General features: G+C 39.1%; 1 non-coding gene across 1 annotated transcript; it reads right to left on the bottom strand.

The window, feature by feature from the left end:
* Positions 1–20,528: 20,528 nt before the first annotated feature.
* Positions 20,529–20,603, bottom strand: TRNAQ-UUG. The gene has a single exon. It is a non-coding gene; the product is annotated as a tRNA-Gln (tRNA).
* Positions 20,604–21,323: the final 720 nt, after the last annotated feature.

Below are 21,323 nucleotides of genomic sequence, written 5' to 3'. Positions count from 1 at the left end.
TTTCCAGGAGTTGTCCCACCCTCAATATATTAAATCAAAATATTTGGAAATAAAATTTAATTACTTGTATTGTTTAACAAATTTTGTTCTTGTTGGGAACCTCAATGACCCTCTTCACCTTCTGAGTTCTAAATCGACTCTGAGAAATAAGAAAAATGGACTCAGCATACAGCATTGGTTATTTTTAAGATTGAAGCTGGAGGAGGTAGTTTTCATCTGTGTGTAAGTCTGCTTTCAAATGCTGACCCCAGAATTAGAAAAGCATTCCCTCAGTCATGGGCAATGCTGGGCCAGATAGGTCTTACCATAGATCTACAGACTTCTGGAATGGAGGAGAGGAGAATATAAGTTCTCTAGGGCCATCTTGATCCCACGAGGAAGTGGCATCATCATTGGGTATACCACCATGTTTCTCCTCCTCCTTTTTCAATCACAATAAGCAATTTATTTTCCCACTGATAAGCAAAGGGTAGGGATGCCGACCAGGAATACTACTCTGATCTATAGCTCTGCACATGAAAGGGAACTTCAACGTGAGAGAAAACATCTACTACAACTACCTCACATCCTGAGAAATTCCTATGAGTATACTTTTTAAAACTTGCTGGGCTGGAATCTAAGTTTCTGTTCAGGAACTCTCCCTAAAGTGTATTTCCTATCCCTAACATAGGCTGAATCACACTGTATTCTGGGAATGGTTGCATGTGCAAGTGACGGTAGAGCTAGGACAATGCAGCTGCTGTGGGCCTAAGCTAGGATTGTGTGTAATGACCTTCCCTATCACCAGAGCACCTGCTCTAATCTTCTTTGAGAATCGTGAGAGGCCATGGGGAATGAGGGCTTGACAGGCCCTTGTCAACTGACCATCTTTCCAAACACAAGCACCTTAGAGAATAAGAGTAATAGGAATAGGAAAAAAATCAACATGTACATAAAATAATAGGTATGAGAAGAAAGAATTAGTATTTCACAACATAAATGACATGGAAAAACCTAGGTAATCTTTGGTTTTCTCACCTAGAAGCCATAATATGCCAAGTACCTGTGATAGTTTTCCATTTGTGTAACTTTTCTTGTGCAGAGTGGTTGCAGTAAAGGCCATGTTAGGACTACTGTTACCATTCCTGCTAATGCTGTGAGTTGCAACATAAAAATAGTAAAAAATGGTACTTTCCTCTTGAAAAATAAAACCTAGAAATACAAGGATGGAATGTTTTAGAGGTCCTGAAAAGGCAAGGAAGTGAGGGAGCCACATGTCTGTTACATCCAACACAATGTCTTTTACTGACTAGAATTTCTTCAACAGTAGACAAGTATGAATTATTTAAAATAGAGTTTGTCTGGGTGCTTGGTTGCAAGGAGCTATTTGCAGCATCTCTGACAAAGGATTTACAATATGTAAGAAATAGTTATAAAATATACAAAATAAGAAAACCCAATAAGTGGGTGAATCATTAGTTTACAAAAGAGGAACCTGAATGGCTGAGAAATATATAAAGAGATGTTCAGTTTCACTGACAAAGAGACAAACGAAAATAAAGATAAAATACCAGTTGGCATCTATGTGATTGGCAAAAAAGGAATTTGGACAATATCAAGTGCTGGCGAGGTTGAAGAGAGACTCATAATCTCAATAGCTGCTAATTGTCATGAGGGCTGGTGTAGTCTTTTGGAGAGCAATTTAGTGAAATTAACGTAAAAATGCTCTGTGCTTTAACAGTTCTTTTCTGGATTTTTTTACAGGGAAGATTTATACAGTTTTCCTGGCTTTGTACAGTTTTCTGAAAACTGTACAAAGGTGAAATAGTTTGTTGAAGAGCTATTGATAGTAGCTCTTGAGAGTTGAAGAGTTGAAGACAATGTAGTCAACCACCATGGGATTAATAGAGTCGTAAAATATGGCATGTGTGCAAAAAGGAATAATGGTTGGGTGGATTGAACTAAATCCAGGAATGGAAGCATGAACCGATTTGAGGAACATGCTGCTACCATAAAAGATAAATATGAAATGAGTAGCAAAATAAAATTTACATTAAACGCTATACAGACTATAATGTTTTATATTTTCATAGCTACTCACATATGAAACAAGGGCCTGAAATTTATACTGACTAAACATACTTAAATACTTGAGAATGGGTGTCTTTGGGAAAGGGAATGGGATTGGATAAAAGAGCATGCAGTGAAGGAGGAGAAAGAAGAAGAAGGAAGAGGGAGGAGAGGAGAAAGAAGAGGGAGAAGAGGAGGAGGAGGAAGAAGGAGGAATTGGAGAGAAGGAGGAGGAGTTGCATGAACTGGTGGTAGCTAGCTAGGAGCAAGAGATGTGGTTACTGTGATTCTATGTGTCTGTGGCTCACAAACATGTTCACACATTATATATTACATATAAAATATAAATCAAACAGATCAACTATCATTTTTTGACATAGCATCTCCCAATTTTCCAATGAAATACTAACATGAGCAAAGAACAATACACAAATCCTATTGCCAGACTCTAGAATGAATTTCTACTAATTCTTAGGCCAAAGAAGTTGGAGCATATCTGGATTATGGCCTGGTCATGTTTGGCTTCATAGGACAGAGCATCCCCATTCACTTGACAGCAGTTAGGAAGGTGTTTTGACCTGTGTCTCCAATCCTGCCCCCATCCCTGGCTTCTAACCCAATGACCAGTGTGTATATCGATCAGTGTGTATATTGAGCAGAATATTGGGCCACTCTCCCTAGATCACAAAGGGCCTGATGCTAAAGATAACCAGAAGTAACCTCAAATCCCACTTTCTATACCAGATGCAATCATGAAGCAGCAAAAAAAGAAAAAAGCCTCAATAAACAACAAAACAAAGCAACAACAAAACAACAACAACAACAACAAAAAACACCAAACCAGTTTTCTTTGCTGCAGCACTGTTTTTAATAGTAGAAAATCGAAAGTTGTCCTAAGGCTCAGTCAGGCAATGGCAAAGCAAATCCTATTACAGCCATAGGGTAGTATATAATATCCCCATTATAATTATGCTTTGGAAGACTACTAAGGGCATAAGAAAATATTCATAATATTGAGTGAAAAGAGCAGCAAACAAAATTATCTAGCATGATGCCATTTCTATTTTAAAAATTTAAGATTTTTACCAAATATCAGTTCAAATTCAGTAACTGATTTGGAATCAGTTAAATTGTTAACTATTCCAAAATATTGAAATGGGTATCTTTGGATGCTAGGACTAGATATGGTTTCCATTGTCTTCTCTATTTCTCTGGATTTTTTATAATGAACAGCAATTCTTTATAAATGATAAAAATAAAGAAACAATAGTAACAAATACTTACTAATTACTTACTCTGTGTTAGGCACTGTTGGCAGTGCTTCATGGATGCAAACTCTTTTTATCCTCACAACAGATCTGTGAATAGGTACCCTAATTGCATCTATTTATCTTGTGCTTGAAGGTCCCGAAGACAGAAATTGAGCAGGTTACTCAGCAGCACTTTGGCTCTGGAGTTGGAGAATAACCAGTATACATACTATTTCCCCAGTTCCCTTATTCCACACCTGGAAATAAGGCTTAATGTCACTTCACGATGTAACATGGTTTCTTAATAACAGCTTGGGGACCAGTGAGGATCCAGTACCAGGTGAGGGAACAAGTGAAGGAAATGGGAAGCAAGAGCCTGAGAGAAAAACCTTTTCAGAATAGTCTCCTCTATTCTATAGCTAAGTAATATACACAGTTGCTTGAAGGAGAAAATAATTAGCTTACTTATTTTGCAATTTTGTGCTCTTCCTCTGAGAAGAGAATATGTGGAGCAAAAGGGACTTCTATTAGCTCCACGGTTAGCCACACAAACATCTGTGGGGTTGTATGCTTTATCAGGCATTGATAGTGGTTCTTGAAGGGAATACTCAGTGGGGGTCTTACTTGGGAGAAATTGCTGGATGGGAAGCTCTTCACCATTGGGATGACCAGCAGGCTGCTAGTCTTCATCTCCAGTGAGATACTGGCATCATGATGGACCAGTGAGTGAAACTATGCCTCCCATCCTTCTAAGCCCACTTCCATTTGTAAACATCTCCAGTTAAGCCATTGCTCTCATGGTTTTGCTCCCTTTATTTGCAATTTTGTGATGTGAAACCCTAGATTGTTAGTTAGGATTCTCCAGAGAAACAAACCCAATATGTAAGAAGAGATTTACTACAGGGATTGGCTCACACAGTTATGGAAACCAAGAAGTCCTGTGATCTGTCATCTGCAAGCTGGAGAAGCTGGGTGTATAATTCAGTCCCGGTCCGAAGGTTGGAGAATTGGGAGACTGCTGGTAAAAGTTCTGATCTGAGTCAGAGCTGATGCCTGAGGGCAAGAGATGAATGTCACAGCTCAGACAGATCAAATCTGCCCTTTGGCTATTTTGTCTGTGTGGGCGCTTGATGGATTGGATGATGCTCAGGGCACTGGTGAGGGCGATCTTCTTTATTGACTCTTCTGATTCAAATCTAATCTCTTCCAGAGACACCCTCACACGCACACCCAGAAATAATGTCTTACCAGCAATCTGGGCATTCCCTAGCCCAGTCAGGTTGAAGCTGACACGTAAAATTAACCATCACACCCAGTAAGTGTCAAGGTTCTAACAGTAAGTTGGCACAAGATAAACTAGCCCATCAGAGCAAAGCTTGCCTTTCACACCCAAGTAATGATCCCTTGTCAGAATTTGAACCCATTCTTTGCTTCTTCCACAGTGAGGTGTCATTGATCATCACATATTTGGCGACCTCTGTCAGAGCGAGAGCTGTCCCATTATCCTTCTCCCTAACCACCCAGACTGATTCTATGTGCACAAAGCTCAGTTACTGGGCTGCTTTACTGCCACAAGAACCTGATTAAACTTTTAGACCTTTCGCTGGGGCTGTAGGCTCTTGTCAACACTAACCTGTTATGGTGCCCTTCAAAATACTTTTTCTCCAGTGTTGTGGTGAACTGGGAGATCTTATTTAGCATTTATTAAATAGTAAATAGCTAATTACTCAAAGTAGCTATTTACATATTGAATTTATTTTTCTTGGCATCTTTAATGTCTGATTAACATTTTCTTCCTACAGCTGGAAGATACTTATACAGAATAAAACATTCCCTTATTTAATCTCAAGTGGAATATACGATAAGTGTGATCATTTTAATTTGTGTCATTTATTAGCAGGAGAGAGGTATCGTACAGGTGGGATGCTCCATCACATGCCAATTAGCAGGTGGCTTACAGGGCAAGAGGGAAAACTCCTTCACCAAGGGGATTATAGAAGTCACAGAAGTAGAAGTTCAGCTATAGGGAAAACAGAGGAAATGACATTGGGGTGCCTGGTTTTGGAGACTGGGGACACAGCTTAAAGCAGTAATACTAACACTGTACAGATAACCTAAGAAGATACTTAAAACAGAAAGTCTGGCACCTTCACTGTAAAAATAACAATTTCTTTTTCTAATCATATGAGAACCACAGAAAGAGCTAAAGGAAATCTTTCTGATTTAAGGTGCATTATCCAGGCAAGGAAACTGAGGCACAAGAAGTCTTGCTTCAGTGTAGTTTAAGTTAGTAAGGTGGAAAAAAAAAGTTAGTAAGGTGTGGACACAGTATCATTCCAAGCCTGCTGGCTGCTATTCCATTGGATTTTTCAGAAATCTCTATGGAGAGGAATGTATGAAGCCTAGATGACAGGGGAAGGGACCGAGAGGTCCATACCCTGCTTAGAAGCCTTTCAAAGTGCTGCAGTAGGAGTGGTATTACCTAGGCCAGTGCATCAAGTCAGGTGTCTGGGAATTGTGATGCTTCCTTTTTGTGCACATCTTACTCCACTTCTATGAACTCATAATGTTCATCATTTAATAATAACATTTTTATTTTTTTTCAAGTGAATCTCTTACTATTACATAATACCTTTGAAAGGTATGTAATACAAAGAAGCCTTGTATCTCTGCCCTGAACGTATATAAGAAATTTGATAAATATTTGTTTCATCATTTGAACATATTAGATTGTAAAATTCTTGGCAACAGGAAGTATGACAGTCTCTTTAGTTTCTAGCACAGTGTGGAATAAATTTTATTAATTATTCTTTAAAGATATATATAGAGAGAGCATGCGTACACAAAAGAGTGAGTAGCGGGAGGGACAGAGGGAGAGGATCCTTCAAGCAGGCACCCTGCTGAGCATGGAGCCTGATGAGGGGCTAGACCCTACAACTCATGAGATCATGACCTGAGCTGAAACCAAGAGTCTGAGGCTTAACCCACTGAGCCACTCAGGTGCCCCTAAATTTTATTAACTACTTGAGGACAACTGTTGGACTGCCTGAATCCAACACTGCTCCTGGATGCTATGGGAGACTCCAGCCTTCTTCCCCAGGTTGATGTGTTGTGGAATGATTTTCCTTGGGTTGCTGGATGTTTTCAAATGGAGGTCTGAGACTGATAGGGAAATAATTTCTGTTGGAGTCTCTGTCTTTACTCGCCTCCATTCTCCACCCTGTGCAATGAGAGGCTGATTCATATGAACTGCAAAAAGGAGCTCCCATGCCCTCTGGCTTCTGGTCAGGGTCAGTCAATGGGGTGGGAAATTAGGAGGAGGAGATTGAAGCCTGGTTATTCATCCCCTTGACGAGTTGCTTCAAGATTGTCTGTGTCCCTCATAAGGTTTCAAGGTGGTCTTCTAACCCTGTTCTCTGCTTCTAAGTACCAATGACTGCCCAGGAGTCATAGTGGCTCTGCTGTCACCTCTGGCAGGACATTGTGATATTCCCCCTTCTCTCCCAAACATCTTCGTCCCCCTTTGCTGCTCTCTTTTACAACCCTCTTATTTGCTCTTCTGACTCCTCTCATCTTTAATCCCATATTCAGCTTTTACATCTTGGTTTACCAGCTTTTTTTTTTTATATATTACCCTCAGCTCCAAGGTCTGGGGCAAAGTTAGCTTCTTCCCCTTGGTTCAGTCATGTTTGGAATAATTTTGCTCCCCTACTATGTGTTCCTGGAGGACATTGCCCAGAGTTCTCTGAGTCTGCTTCCATCATGAGACCAGTCCCTGAAGATAGAAGATAGTGTTCCAACAAGTTATAGCTATAGTAAGAGTGAGCGACTCATGTGTCCCTTTTTTAAATTTACAACAAGGACATCGTTGCAAGTGAGTCCTCCCTCTTCCATTTATGAGAAAACCATTCCCCCCTATATTGTATCAGCTGAAACTTTGGTCTGCTCTCTGCCACTCAAGGTTGGTGTCTTGCCATACATATTTATGAAGTTACTGGCCCTTAGACTAACATAGTAATAACTTTAACAGATGAATTCCTTAAATTTGGGACCTTGGGTCATATAAAATTAAATGAGTTCCCTGATGTTATCAGTTCTATAAATCCAAAGTTTTGTTGTATTTACATAAAATGAAGGTTCATTAAATTTTATCCTCTTTGTACTCTATCCCCAGAATGGTATTATAAATTTTCTTCTCCTGGAGTTCTTAATGTTCCAAAATTTATTCTTCAAGGAGATCTGCTAACAGCTTTCTGAAATATATAAATGCTGCCCCTTCTACAGATTTTTTTTCCCCACAGAAGGTCTGGCTGCTGTTTTTCATAGATTTGACTTGAACTCTGTGCATGTCAAATAGTAAATGCCAAATGCTGAGACATGGTGCATTTCTGTCTGTCTATCTGCACACAGACGAGGCACCTTGCTCAGGGAATATCCATGAGAAAGTAAAAGGCTGTTGAAACAGGGTTCATATGCTCCTTAAATGTCAATCCAGAAGCCATAATAGCAACGAGACTTCATTGTAGTTGGAACAAAGGATGAAAATTGGATGCTCTCCAGTATAGCCTTCTGAAGGGAATGAATGGGGAGAGTAATTGATAAGGAGCTATCAATAAAGTATACTGGTGGTTTTGAGTTCAAAACTAGTAATTGTTAGACACTGAAGAGTGAATTTCTAACAGACATGAAGATAAAAAAATCTGATAGAGATGTCACTGAAGACTATTATGAGTCACAACTACCCTCTAAGAGGTTGTGTGGTTCAGGAAGTGTCCCCAGGTTCACTGGCCTGTGAGAGATGTATCCTTTCAAGAATAGGTCAAGTAAATTTCAGGCTACTGGTAAACTACCCCATCATCTAAAAGTCTCCAATATATTAGGAATGCCCCTAAAATGACTCCTTGAAAGTTATTAGAGTTTTAAACTGTAGGAAATCCTTTTACCCCAGAGTCTTCTAAGCATTGTTTGCAGGGAGGAAGGAAAACACCCACTTATCTGCTTCTCAGTCTAAGAAAGTGCATTATGATAGGTGAGAAGTAGCTAGAAAGAATTTATAAGAATGAGTATTAGTTGGCTGGGTCTGATCATGACAGTTGGTTAGAGAGTTGGAGAGTATGACAGCCCTGGGAACAGGTTGATAGCGACATTGCCAATGGCGTGCTTGGATCAGGACTCAAGCATATGGTTGACTTTGGAATGTGCTTTTATTAAAACAAAGTAAGAAGACAACATCTTACTAGCAACCATGTCCAGCTCTATAAGACTGGCACTGCTAAACCCTACAGTTTCTCATATCTGCAGTCCTGAGTCCAGTCCGTCCACCTCTACAGAGCCTCTCCTGACAAACCTCCTGCACTGTCCACTCACTGCATCCTTTGTGGAGACTCTCCTTCAGCACTTATGTTCCTATGTTGTATGTTTAGATAATTTACAATTAGATTATAATCTCTTGAAATGAGGCCCAGCATTTCTCTGTCTTCTTTAATTTTCCAACATTAATGTCTGAATCTGCTTTATGATAGTAGGTGTTCAATAAAATACCCTGATTGGCAGGCTGATACAATAATGCTGAATAGTACGTTGGTTATTAGGCTGATTCTGACATTGCCGTTGTTTTCTAGGATATTCCCGGCTAGTGAAGTCACAGTATTTTGACCATTAACATTGCTTGGTTCTCCATTTGTCTTTTGCTGATATTGTGTCAAATATCTGACCTTTAAGAGGCACCTGAAGCAAATTGTACGTGCATTTAGTTTGTCAGCTGTTTCCGTAATCTAATACTTCATTTACATACATATTGAATTATTGAGCAGAAATGGATACTTTCCCAGAATGGCCTCCACTGTGAATGCCTATTGAATGAATAAATTCAGGAAGGAAGGAATCAATCACTGAACCGATGGCCCTTTATCCCTCCAGTCCTTCTAATCTTTGAAACTGAGTCTCCTACACTCTAGGTGGAGCCTCATGCTAGATAGATATTGTTATCTAGGACAGGGGATAGAAGGGATCATGTCTGGAGATTTAGCTCAGCCTCAAGCTAGTCTTTGTTGGTCATGATCTGAACTGCGGCCTTATATTCCAGTAACTCACATTTCTGTGATGAGGTCTTTGTTCACTGCTGTGCCCCAAACTGGATTTCTTTTCCAGTTACTTTAGGCATCTGTTGATGGTGTGTCTGATTCCTGATGCTATTCTTCCTCGTGCCATATTAGCCCAGTTAAGGATATTAATTAGGTTTGATCTTAATGCCACTGTAGAGTTTTTAATTTAATTTTGTTAATAATCCTTTAGGGAAAGCCCACTGCTGTTGGGTAAGATCCCAGCTCCCTGGAGTCACACACAAGGGCACCTAGCGTCCGGCCAGTGCCAATCTGTCCTGTTTCTTTCCTTGATGTTCCTTATAGAAGGGTCTCTGTCACTCATAGAATTTACCACGTTCCTTTACCTGTGGTTATTTCTCCTTGAAACAGATTTCCCTCTTCTCTTGCTTGACTCCTATTCAGTCTTTGGCTTTCACCTAAGATGTCACTTCCTCTGCTAAACTCATGGTATTATACCCTCTGGTATGGTCCCAGGGCACCATACATCTGCCCTATCAAACATAATATCACATTGGCTCTGGATGCCTTATAAGATTTCTGTTTTCTCCATTTGATGCTAAGTTTCACAAGAGCTGAGACTACAAGTCTTCTACACCATTTTATCCCCAAGGATCAATATTCTTTTAAATGAGAATGAATATATAAATATAAAGGGATAGATGAATATCAGTTTCCCTTACTTAGCTCTCCTCTGATTAGATTTTGGATTCCTGAGATAGTACAGAATCTAGCTGTGGTCCAAAATAAAGGAACATATCTGGTTTTCTTTGTAGGCGTTTGGAAAGAATGATCTCTGTCTCTGTCTCTCTGTCTCCGTCTGTCTCTCTCTCACACTCACAAAGGGAGGGAGGGAGAGAGAGAGAGAGAGAGAGAAATCGATAGGAATGAATGTCAAGAACTCAAGGAAAGGTTTGCCTTACTTAATGGAAAATATATTTTCTATAAATGTTCTTGGTAAAATGAATTATTACTAAACTAAATGAAGCTCCTTAAAATTGAGGATCATTTGACAGATTCATGGAGTTTGGTGCTTCCCACCTAAGCCCAAGTGTCATCTTATTTGCCTGTTTTCTCAATGTGTGAAAAGTTTTTAGAACACTCACAGCTTGTCAAATGACAAGGAGTCACCTGGTTTGGGAAAATGTTCAGATCCATAAATTGCAGAGCCCTGCTTCTTTAATGAAACAGAAACCTACTTCTTTGATTTGCAAATTTGGAACTTTGCAAAATGGATTTTCATGAGGGGCTTATTCACAACTTAAAAAGACGATTGTTGAATGAGTTGATGGAGGTGGGAAGGTTGAAGATAAACAGATGTGAGGAACAAGCAGAGGCACACTAGCCTTTTGAGTGTCTTCTGAAAATATCACAGAGCAGAAGCTCAGATGGGTCAAACCAGTAATTCTCCCCAAATTCTTATTTGGTTCTGGAACACATAGTTCTTGAAAACAGTCTGTTTGTGATATCTTAGGTATTTGCAGTGTGTCAGAGCCTTGTCTTAGTGGAAAAGGGAATGAGTTCTAAAAGGAAAGGATTGGAGCTTGACAGCCTTGGATGACTGGGCAGGCTTCCATTTCAGAGGCTGCCCTGTGTCCCAAGCAGAGCAACATTGTTGGCAACCGTACTGCCTACAACAGATGCGGCTTTGAATATGGCTGTCTTCTCAGCTTTCAAGAAAACAGGTTTCTGAAACCCACCTACCTATCCTTCCTCAGCTGGTGTGTACAGTACACATAAGCTGTTGAGAGGAAAACAGAATATCCTGAAGGGAAAATAAATTGATGTTTTGTTCTTTGAGATATTATATAACTCTCATATCCAGGATGTTAGAAACCTCATGTTTCCCAAACACTTCTTCTCACTTTGAAATATATACCATGGCCATGCTGAGGCCCTGCGGGCACTGGCTTTCCTTTTTGACTTACTTCATTCTTTTCTGCCATTGTATGAGGTGTGAACTTGGGAGCTTGGCTGTCTGAGACATGGGGGCCTTCAAGTCATCAGATTGCCTGAAAGCCAGTTTCCTTCCCCTCCTGACTGTGGCTCTGAACTTAACTGCATGCAGCCATCTCCTAGAGCTAAAGGACAGAGCTGTCCCCATCTGGGACCATGACTCCAAGACCCCTTTGCTTTACTATCTGGCAGCTTTCCACTCTCAGGCCACTCTCTACACTTTTCACTTCTACAAGCACTTCTAGTTCAAAAAATATGAGGGAAATCCTGGATTCCATGTATATGCAGTTGAGGTGAATTGAATTTAATATAGTAGCTCATGTGGCCTAATATTTTTAGTTTGGGTTTAAGGTGTTACATTTGTTCTTTCTACTTCTAGTCCTTTTAATCTTTTCTTTTTTTTAAAGATTTTATTTATTTGCCATGAGAGACACAGAGAGAGGCAGAGACATAGGTAGAGGGAGAAGAAGGCTCTTTGAAGGGAGCCAGATGTGGGACGTGATCCTGGGACTCGGGTAATGACCTGAGCTAAAGGCAGACCTTCAACCACTGAGCCACCCAGGTGTCCTTCTTTTTAATATTTAGACCCTTCTCTCAGTTTCCAGTTCCTGCAGGGGAAGGTCTGGTCAGCTCAGTATACTTTCTCTCTCTATCTACTCTGAGGCTGCCTTTAATCTGATTTTAGCTTCTGGGGGAATAAAATCATCTGGGTACTACAAACTCTTGGATTCCCCAAAACCACCCTCTTTTCTCTCTCTCTCTCTCTGTCTGTCTCTCTCTTTTTTAAGATTTTATTTATTTGTTCATGAGAGACACAAGAGAGGCAGAGAAAGGAAAGGAAAAGGGAGAAGCAGGTTCCCTGTGGGGAGCCAGATGCTGGACTCCATCTCAGGACCCTGGGATCACCTCTTGAGCTGAAGGCAAACTTTCAACTGCTGAGCCACACAAATGCCCAACCTCTCTTCTGACATCAGTTGTGAGTTCGGGGATAACCAAGACTACCTTCACATTCAATAGTTTGTAAGAAGGACTTGCGGAGCTCACTGAAAAAGCAGTTATACTCACAGTTACGGTTTATTACGGCAAGTGAATTCAGATTAAAGTTAGCCACGCAGGAAGGGGCATAGGGCAGAACCTACGCAAGTTGCAAGTGAGGATCTTCCAGTTGCCCTTGCTCAGTGGAATTACGCAGGCAGCATTTGCTTGTCATAGAAAATGATGTATATTGATATACACAGAGTATTGACAACCTGTGAAGTTGACTTCAGCCTTAGAGCTCAGGTTTTATTGGAGCTCAGTCATGAAGACATGGCTGGCTCCCTGTGTGTCTGACCTCAGATTCCAGCCTCTTCAGAGGTGGAGCTGATACTACATGGCCTGAGGCTCCTTCACCATAAATCATATCTTTAGCATAGACTATCTGGCATGGCCCAAGTTTGTGAACACACAACACACTCTCATCAGGCTGGACATTCCAAAAGCTTGGAGATTACCTTCGAAAAGCCAAGGGTGAAAGTCAGGCCTATCATTCATTGGGCAAGGTTAATCTTTTGTAGCCTAGGTGTTTGATGCTTCCAGCTGAAAATGTTGACAGGTTATTTAGCTGTTTCACTAGTTCAACTGTTACCTGCCACTTCATTGTGAAATGATTTTGGTCTTTCCCAAATGTTAAGAGTCTTTTTTTTTTTTTTTTCCTTCTTCTTGTAACCAACAGAAACTTTTTTGTTTGAGATAAATGAAGATTTGAGGTCTCTTGCTACTGGGTGGTATGTGTCCAAAGGCAAGTCTCAGACTGAATTCTGGTACACTTACAAACCCTTATTAGCAGGCAGGCAGGCAGGCAGGCAGGCAAGAAACCAAGTTTTAAACATAGAAATATTTTTAAACTTTGAAAACATTGATTTACTTTCTCATATCACCAACTATGAATATGAGTGATTAAGCCCTACATTTCCTTAGGAAAAAGATGAAACTATTGAGTGAACATTACATCCTATGGAGAACTTCAGTGTTAAGAGTTCTTGCTTTTGGTTCCACAAGCCCTCTTTGAAATGACCTAGCGAAATATATTTTTTAAATTCAATAAAGTCTTTAAAAATTATTTTATTTTTTAAAAAGATTTATTTATTTGAGAAGAGAGAGAGAGAGAGAGAGAGAGAAAGTGAGTAGGTACATGAACTTGGGAGGGCAGAGGGAGAGGGAGAGAAAGAATCCCAGGCAGATTCCCCACTGAGCATGGAATCCCCCTCAAGGCTCAATTCCATGACCCCTAGGATCATGACCTGAGCTGAAATCAAGAGTTGGATGCTTAACTGACTGAGCCAACCAGGTGCCTCAAAATTCAATTAAGTCTTTAAAAAAAATCCATAAAGTCTTGGCTCTGTCCTTTTAAGGCACTCTGCCAACTGTGAGCAGAAAGTCCACTCAAGACAGATGTGAACGTATTCTGGCTTCATGATTCAGATTAAGTACTTAGGTGACAGGATCATTGTGAGTCTGAGCACAGAACCCTGTGTCCTGGGCACCTGGGTGGCTCAGTGGTTGAGCATCTGCCTTTGGCTCAGGTCATGATCCTGGAGTCCCGGATGGAGTCCTGCATCGGGTTCCTCCACAGGGAGCCTGCTTCTCCCTCTGTCTATGTTTCTGCCTCTCTCTCTCTGAGACTGTCATGAATAAATAAGTGAAATCTATAAACATAATTAAAAAAAGAAACCTGTGTCCTAGGCCCAAATCACCCCTTCTAAAGGTTGTGGTATGCCATTGTCCTCAGAGCCTTACACTGTGTCCTGCAAAGGCAGAGGTACCTCTGTGATATTCTGTCAATTTTAAACTCATTTCACCAATGGAAAGCCATTTCTTATACTAATCATACAATCTTTCATGGTAAACCCTTCAAGAGAGTTGAGACTGGTAACTCTCTGGAGTGTGGACTCTGGATTAGTCTTTCAGATGTTAACTAAACACTCTGTAGTGGGTATCCTAATTAAAATATGTCCATTGTTAACTAATTGCCCTGAGGATATACATGAAAACTAATCTGTAACTGTAATACACTATCCATGCTGAAATATTTTAAGGTACACTTTAAACAATATAAAAGGCCCTTCTAGAAAAGACTATTGATTCAACACTGATTTGTTCAGTCCAGGTTCACCTGGATTCTTTGATTTTCTTTCTTTCTTTCTTTCTTTCTTTCTTTCTTTCTTTCTTTCTTTCTTTCTTCTTCTTCTTCTTCCTTCTTCCTTCTTCTTCTTTCTTTCTTTCTTTCTTTCTTTCTTTTTTTTCTTTTTCTTCTTCTTTTTAAATCTGCCACTTATTTCTAAACACCCCTTGGCTCCTCACATCTTTCTCTCACCATTGCATCACTGGTCCAATTTGGGCCTTTCCTGTTCAGTTTCTGAGAGGTATTCACTGGTGGGAAAGCATTACTTATTTGGCAGATTTTACTGATGAGTGGTCCTTAATGCACTTAGAATATCCCACATTTACAGCTTCTTTATTCACTTAGCAGATGTTTATAAGGGCCTACTCCTTGTCATTCTGTTTTTCTTTTTTTTTAAGGGCAATGGTTCTCAAAGAGTGATCTATCCATCTTTAGTGGCCCCTGAGATATATTCAGAGGGTCTGCAATTTCAAAATTATTTTTATAATAGGTCCAAAATATTATTTGCCTTTTACATGGTACTGAGTTTGCAGTGATGGTGAAAAAGAAATGGTGGGTAAAAGGTTTAGCATCTTAACATTAACTAAGGCAGTGGCCTCAAACTCAAGAGGTCCTTGTAGTCTTTGCATTTAAAAAGAAAAAAAAAAACAACTAGTTTCTCTTAATTATTTTTTTTTAGAAAAAATGTCTTTAATGAAGGAATATAATTTATTAATTTTATTAAATTTTGACCCTTCGGTAAACATCCTTTTAATATTTTGTATGACAAAATGGGAAGTATTCATAAAGCATTTCTGCTTTATACTGAGGTTGTCTTTTTTCTTTAAAGATTTTATTTATTTACTCATGAGAGACAGAGAGAGGCAGAGACATAGACAGAGGGAGAAGCAGGCTCCATGTGGGGACCCTGATAGAGAACCTGATCCCAGGACCCCGGGATTACCACCTGAGCCAGGCAGACGCTCAACCACTGAGCCCCCAGGCATCCCTGTACTGATGTTGTCTTGAGGTTGAATTAAGTTGTGAACTGAGCTATACTGGCTTTTTGCATGACATGCCATTTTTCCTTGAAAGACTCACTGCCACACCAACTATGGTTGCTCAAATTTGTGTATTTCCCAGATATATTCTTGCAAATGTCAATTCAAAAACAAACTATAGTATTCATTTCCAAGGAGAAAATTTAAAATCTCAAGTGAAAATTTGAAGTTTTGAAAAATTGTATCTGTCATGAGCTTGAGAGCTTTCCAATTCTTAAAGATTTTTTTCTGATGAGCCCAACGGTGATATTAAAAATGTGACTTTTTGGTATTGTATCATGAAATGTGGAATATTTAGAAGATCAGCATAACTCAGTCAACCAGTATTTTCTAAAATATTAATGAATGGTGTCACAAAACCATGTATGGTAAAAGAACTCTTCAGTGTATGAGATAAACCAACATATTTTAATGTATAGAGTAAAAATGTTTATTTACATGATATAAGATTCCACATTGTAAGTAAACTAAAAAAAATTGAGTTTTGGTGTAGTTTTAAAATATATCTACAGTTATCTGAAAGGGATATTAAAAATACTCCTCCTTTCCTCAAGTATATATCTGTCAAGTCAAATACCTTTCATATACTTCATCAAGAGCAGCATAACTCAACAGATTGAATATGGACCTGTGTATGTTTCTATTAAGCAGACATTAAAGAAATTTATAAAAATGTAAAGAACATGGCCATTTTCTCACAAATTATCATTTCTTTAGGACATATAATTATTTTTCATAAAAATACATCATTTAAAAATGAGTTTTGCACCATTTGTTTTAAATAAGTAAACAAATACATTTAAACTTTTAAATTTTAGCTTCTAATATTGTAACAGATATAATATAATATATATAATATAATTGTGACAGATATAATCCACATATACAAAACTCTTTGAGGCCCAGATAATTTTTTTCGGCATGTAGAGGTGTCTTGAGACTAAAACTTTGACAGTGCAGTTTTAAGAAACTGCATTTAGTAGCAAGTCTCCACCCTCATGTTAGGGGGGAATGATTGGGTTTTTCACAGGTTGATTGTGATTTCAGAGGTGGAGATTCAATGTGTTCTGAAAAAAAGCAACAGACCAGAATGATGAGGCTATGGGGTGCCTGGCTGGCTTAGTTGGTAGAGCAATATGTGACTCTTGATTTCAGGGTTGTGAGTTCAAGCGCCATGTTGTGTGTGCCTACTAAAACAACAACAACAACAACAACAACAACAAAAACTGGAATAGCACAAAAGATATTTTGAAGATTTTTCTTTGCTTATTGTTTTTACCCTATATAAAGCAAACTTTTTGGGAAGCAATTTCAGTTTTTACTTACAAAATGATTTCTTCCAAAGTATATTCCCATTTAGACTCCATTGAGAATCACTGTTAATAATTATGGGTATTTCTGTACTTTTTCTACTCCTGAACACAAGACCCATCATATTTTGCCTCTGTAGCTCTCTTTTTTTTAAAAAAGATTTTATTTATTTATTCATGAGAGAGACGGGGGGAGGGGCAGAGACACGGGCAGAGGGAGAAGCAGGCTCCATGAAGGCAGTTTGATGCGGGACTCGATCCCGGGACTCCAGGATCACACCCTGGGCTGAAGGCAGGCACTATACTGCTGAGCCACCCAGGGATCCCCCAACATTTTGCCTCTGTCTTGAATATTTCTCTGAAAATATTTGTTTCTCCTAGATTTTTGTTTTATTTTTAATGCAGCATATTAATTAAAGTTACTGACATATTTGATAAAAATCTGTGTTCACCATCATTCATTATCTCTGCGGGTTCAAATTTCTTTTTGATGATTTATATCTGTTCCTAATTTTTTCAGACAGGTTTGATTATACATAGTAAACTCTCTCAGTCTTTGGATGCTTCACAAGTAAATTATAATTTAGTATGTATTTTATTTTCACAGATACATATTTTATTAAATCCGTGAGAGATAGTTTAATTTTTGTTGTTGTTGTTGAGTGTAAGTGGTCAACATCAGATGTTAGAAAAATCCTATTATCTGATTCTGTTTGTTTAGAATAACACTATAATTCTGTTTCTTTTCTTTTTTTTTTTTTTAAGAATAAAAAAGGTTTACAAAATACCTTGCTTTCCTTTTCTCTCAGTCTAGGTTATTGCTCTGAATTCTATCTTCTCTGGTGGGTTGCTGTGGATGATTGAATCCTACTATACTCCTTGATCCTACTCTGAGTACTAAGGTCAAAAGTGGTTTCCTGGTTTTGGTGTAGTCTGGAGATGGCAGTGTACCTTTGCTTTTAGATTCTTTGCCAGGAAAACCTTGGTTTTCCTTAGAAGTTGGCCAACCCAGCCCCCATCTTACACCTGCTTCCAGCTGCCACCTTGCATGAGCCTGCTGTGTTAAAACACATTACAATGGCAGGCGCTGACAATTTTACATGGTCCTGAAAGCCAGGGAAGCTGGATTAGAAGGTTTACCCTGTGAAAATCTTGCTAAAGAACAGGGGAAAGAATGTAGCTCTTCATTAGCAGTTTTGAGTTCTCTTGCCTTGAGGAACTGAGAAAGCATGCCTCCCTAAGTCTGAAGCAGAGAATCAGGCACGACGTTCTGAGTGGTTGGTAGTGGGATTGAAATTTATAGGCAAAACTCAGATGTGCAGAAAGGTGGCCATGTTTCTCCAGAATTGAGACCATTTTTTCCCAAACTGCTAAGTTATTTTAAAATCCTAGTCAGTGAATTTTCCTCTCCCAGGAGTCAGAAGTCCCATGGCAACAAGGAGGAAGTATCAGCTTTGCAGGCTAGCTTGCTCCTGTCCTTGTTGGCTTCTGTGGAAACACCTCTTCTCCCTGGGGCTGTGGTTCCCAGGCTCTGGCTCTTATGCAACCCCAGCTGAAGGAACACATTATTGCTCCTACCCGATGCACCATGACTGCTCTGGGCTCCTTCCTGGGCCACCTGCTAACCAGGCAGGTGCCCTGTGTCAGTTCTCATGTACTCTTTGAAGTTCAATGATATTATCCACCTGGCTCCTGGAGTCAAATTGAGCATCCTGCATACTCTGTTATGAGCTCCTTCTGCCCCTTGCCATGGCAAATGTCTGGCAAGAATCATACTCCAAATTCATAGCTAATTCTCTACCCATCTTGGGCAGGTGGGTGGAGTGGGCAATAGTATTGTCTCCAAATCTTCTCCTTGCCTTGTTGGTATTATGGGAGACCTAGGAGAGGTATGTAGGTGGCTGTTTCAGGCTCTCTTTGCTCATACCTGCCTTCTAAGGTGCTTGCTCAAGGCTGGGCTAGGCCCCTGCTAGAGGTGAGGGCTTGTTTTGTTCTATTTACCAGCAAGATCTCTTTGACCTACTTGGGCTCCATGGGAATTGGGAGGAGCCTACTTTGAATGAGAATAAGAGGAGTATGAGTACTGGAAACTTTGTCAAACACAGAATTCGATATCCATCTGTACATCGTAAGCAACATTTCCTGAATCCTCTAGACCAACGTCCATTTTAAATTCAAGATTCTAAGTTCTTAATATTCCTTGGTGGTTCACTTCAATTTTTAAATACTTAATTTTTTCTTGTAATGCATTTCATTATCTATGATTTGGTAATTTGCCTATTTTTTTTTAATAGCAGGAGGAACATTTAAAGTCCCTGTACCTCTGTGTTCTAGAAGAAAAATTAATTTCTGAAAAACTAGAAAGAAAAAAAAGAAAAAAGAATTTCTGAGAAACTTGGCCACTTGTATTAAGTCATTTGCCACACAATCAGTTATATAAAAAATTCACCTCAGCAGTAATATAACAGAAAAGGATGGGGTTCAAATAATTAAGGCAGAGAGATGAGGAGATGTAGAATTTTTAGAAGTGAACATCTGCCGGGTGTTCCCCAAACCTGCAAAACACAGAGTTTCATATGTGGACTCTTGATCTCTTGCCAGATACCCCTGTAAGCTGCAGAGACAGTGGTCTCTTTTGATTTGATAATGTTCGTCTTTGATCACAACAGTGTTCAGAAAGGATGTACAGTAAGTTGGGGAGAAATTAAAATATATGCCAAGAGAACAGTCTTCCGTGACCATAAATTACTTTATATGTGACCTGTATATGGTAGCTTTTATTGAGAATAAGGTACTATGCTTGGTTCCTTGCCAGATGATAGAAAATATAGGATATGTATTTGAAGGTGTGAATGTTTAGAATGGTGAATCTAGGAGTACGCTTCTTCTTCTGAGTCAAGGACTAACAAGTTCATTGCAATTAGGAAATTGACTGCCAGGTAAGAACCAAGTCCTAGAAGTTCGGGTTATAAGTGGAATTTGTATAAGTTATGATTATAAAGAGCAACATATAATCTATAAAACGTGATTGCTTCTTTTGATTCTCCCAATAATGTTTTGAGGAAAGAGTTATGTTCCTCCTAATTTACTAGTGAGCCCAGCTGTTAAGTTACAACCAAACAATAAAGCGAGGATTCACATTTTACAATAATTATTTTTACTAGGTCAATTCTCTACTAATAGATCTTTAGGTGCATTTGTGACATTCTTTTATTTAATATTTTAAAAAGACTGAAAGAATGTCATCTCTGTAAGACTCTGTTAGTTGTTAATGTAGATTCATTTGCTTTCATAACTTTCAAACCTATAGGAAAGTAAAGACAATAGTATAAGGAATAACTATGTATTCATGAGCTAAATTTAGTAATTGTATGTCTTTCATTGTATTTGCTTTATACATTTTTTGCTGAAATATCTAAAATAAGTTATAGGCCTTATGATATTTCATCCCTAAATACTTTTGAAGGCATTCTCCAAAAATAAAGACATTTTCCCTAAATAACCATTACATTATTACAGGGACATTCTTACTAACATCCGTTTCATATTGAAATTTGCTACAATAGCCTTTTTTTAAAAGATTTTATTTATTTATTCACGAGAGACACACAGAGAGAGGCAGAGACACAGGCAGAGGGAGAAGCAGGCTCCATGCAGGGGGCCTGATGTGGGACTCGATCCCAGGACTGAGCCCTGAGCCAAAGTCAGACGCTCAACCACTGAGCCACCCAGGCATCCTTACATTAACCTTTAATACCGGTTAATGTTGGTGTGTTTCAAGTAGGATCCAGTTCAGGTCCACACATAATATTTGGTTGTTGTATCTTAACAGCCTTTCCTGAGGACTCGGTGCACCTTCCTTTTGCTCTTTCCCTTGTGCCATATGCCTGTTGAGTAGAGCTGGCTGGTTATCCTGCAGAAAGTTCTATCAGCTGGATTTCTCAGATTGCTTCCTTGCTTATTGTCCATCTCATGGCTGCTGTTCTATTCACTGAAAATCAGATCTAAAAATTCGACTAGGCTCACATCAGTCATTTTTAGAAAGACTGTTTCAGGGGTGAGACACAGGAAGCACATCCTGTTGACCCACCCTTAGTGACACTGATGTTCACTACTATGTGAAGGTGATCCTCACTTACTTCTAAAAGACTATATATATATGGCAGTAGTTTTCATACTTCATAATTAACTTCAATTAATTCGGTACTCTAACTTGGATGGTATATACACTGAATTGCTTAGGTTCCATAGAACACTCAATGTAGGTATTTAATCAACACAAAAAAGATATGAGATGCTTGGGAGAGTGCATTTAATATATCTTTGAGAATAAACTGAAGTTAGTATTATTTGCTAGTGAGACAGTATGGATTAAAGAAGAAATGGCCCCCCTTTTTAAAGATTTATTTACTTATTTATTTGAGAGAAAGAGAGAGAAGAGAGAGAGAGAGAGA

Source organism: Vulpes lagopus, chromosome 10, assembly GCF_018345385.1.
Source record: "Vulpes lagopus strain Blue_001 chromosome 10, ASM1834538v1, whole genome shotgun sequence".
Lineage (NCBI taxonomy): Eukaryota > Metazoa > Chordata > Mammalia > Carnivora > Canidae > Vulpes > Vulpes lagopus.
Note: the sequence above shows the minus strand (reverse complement) of the source record. Positions and strands in the feature narration are given on the sequence as shown.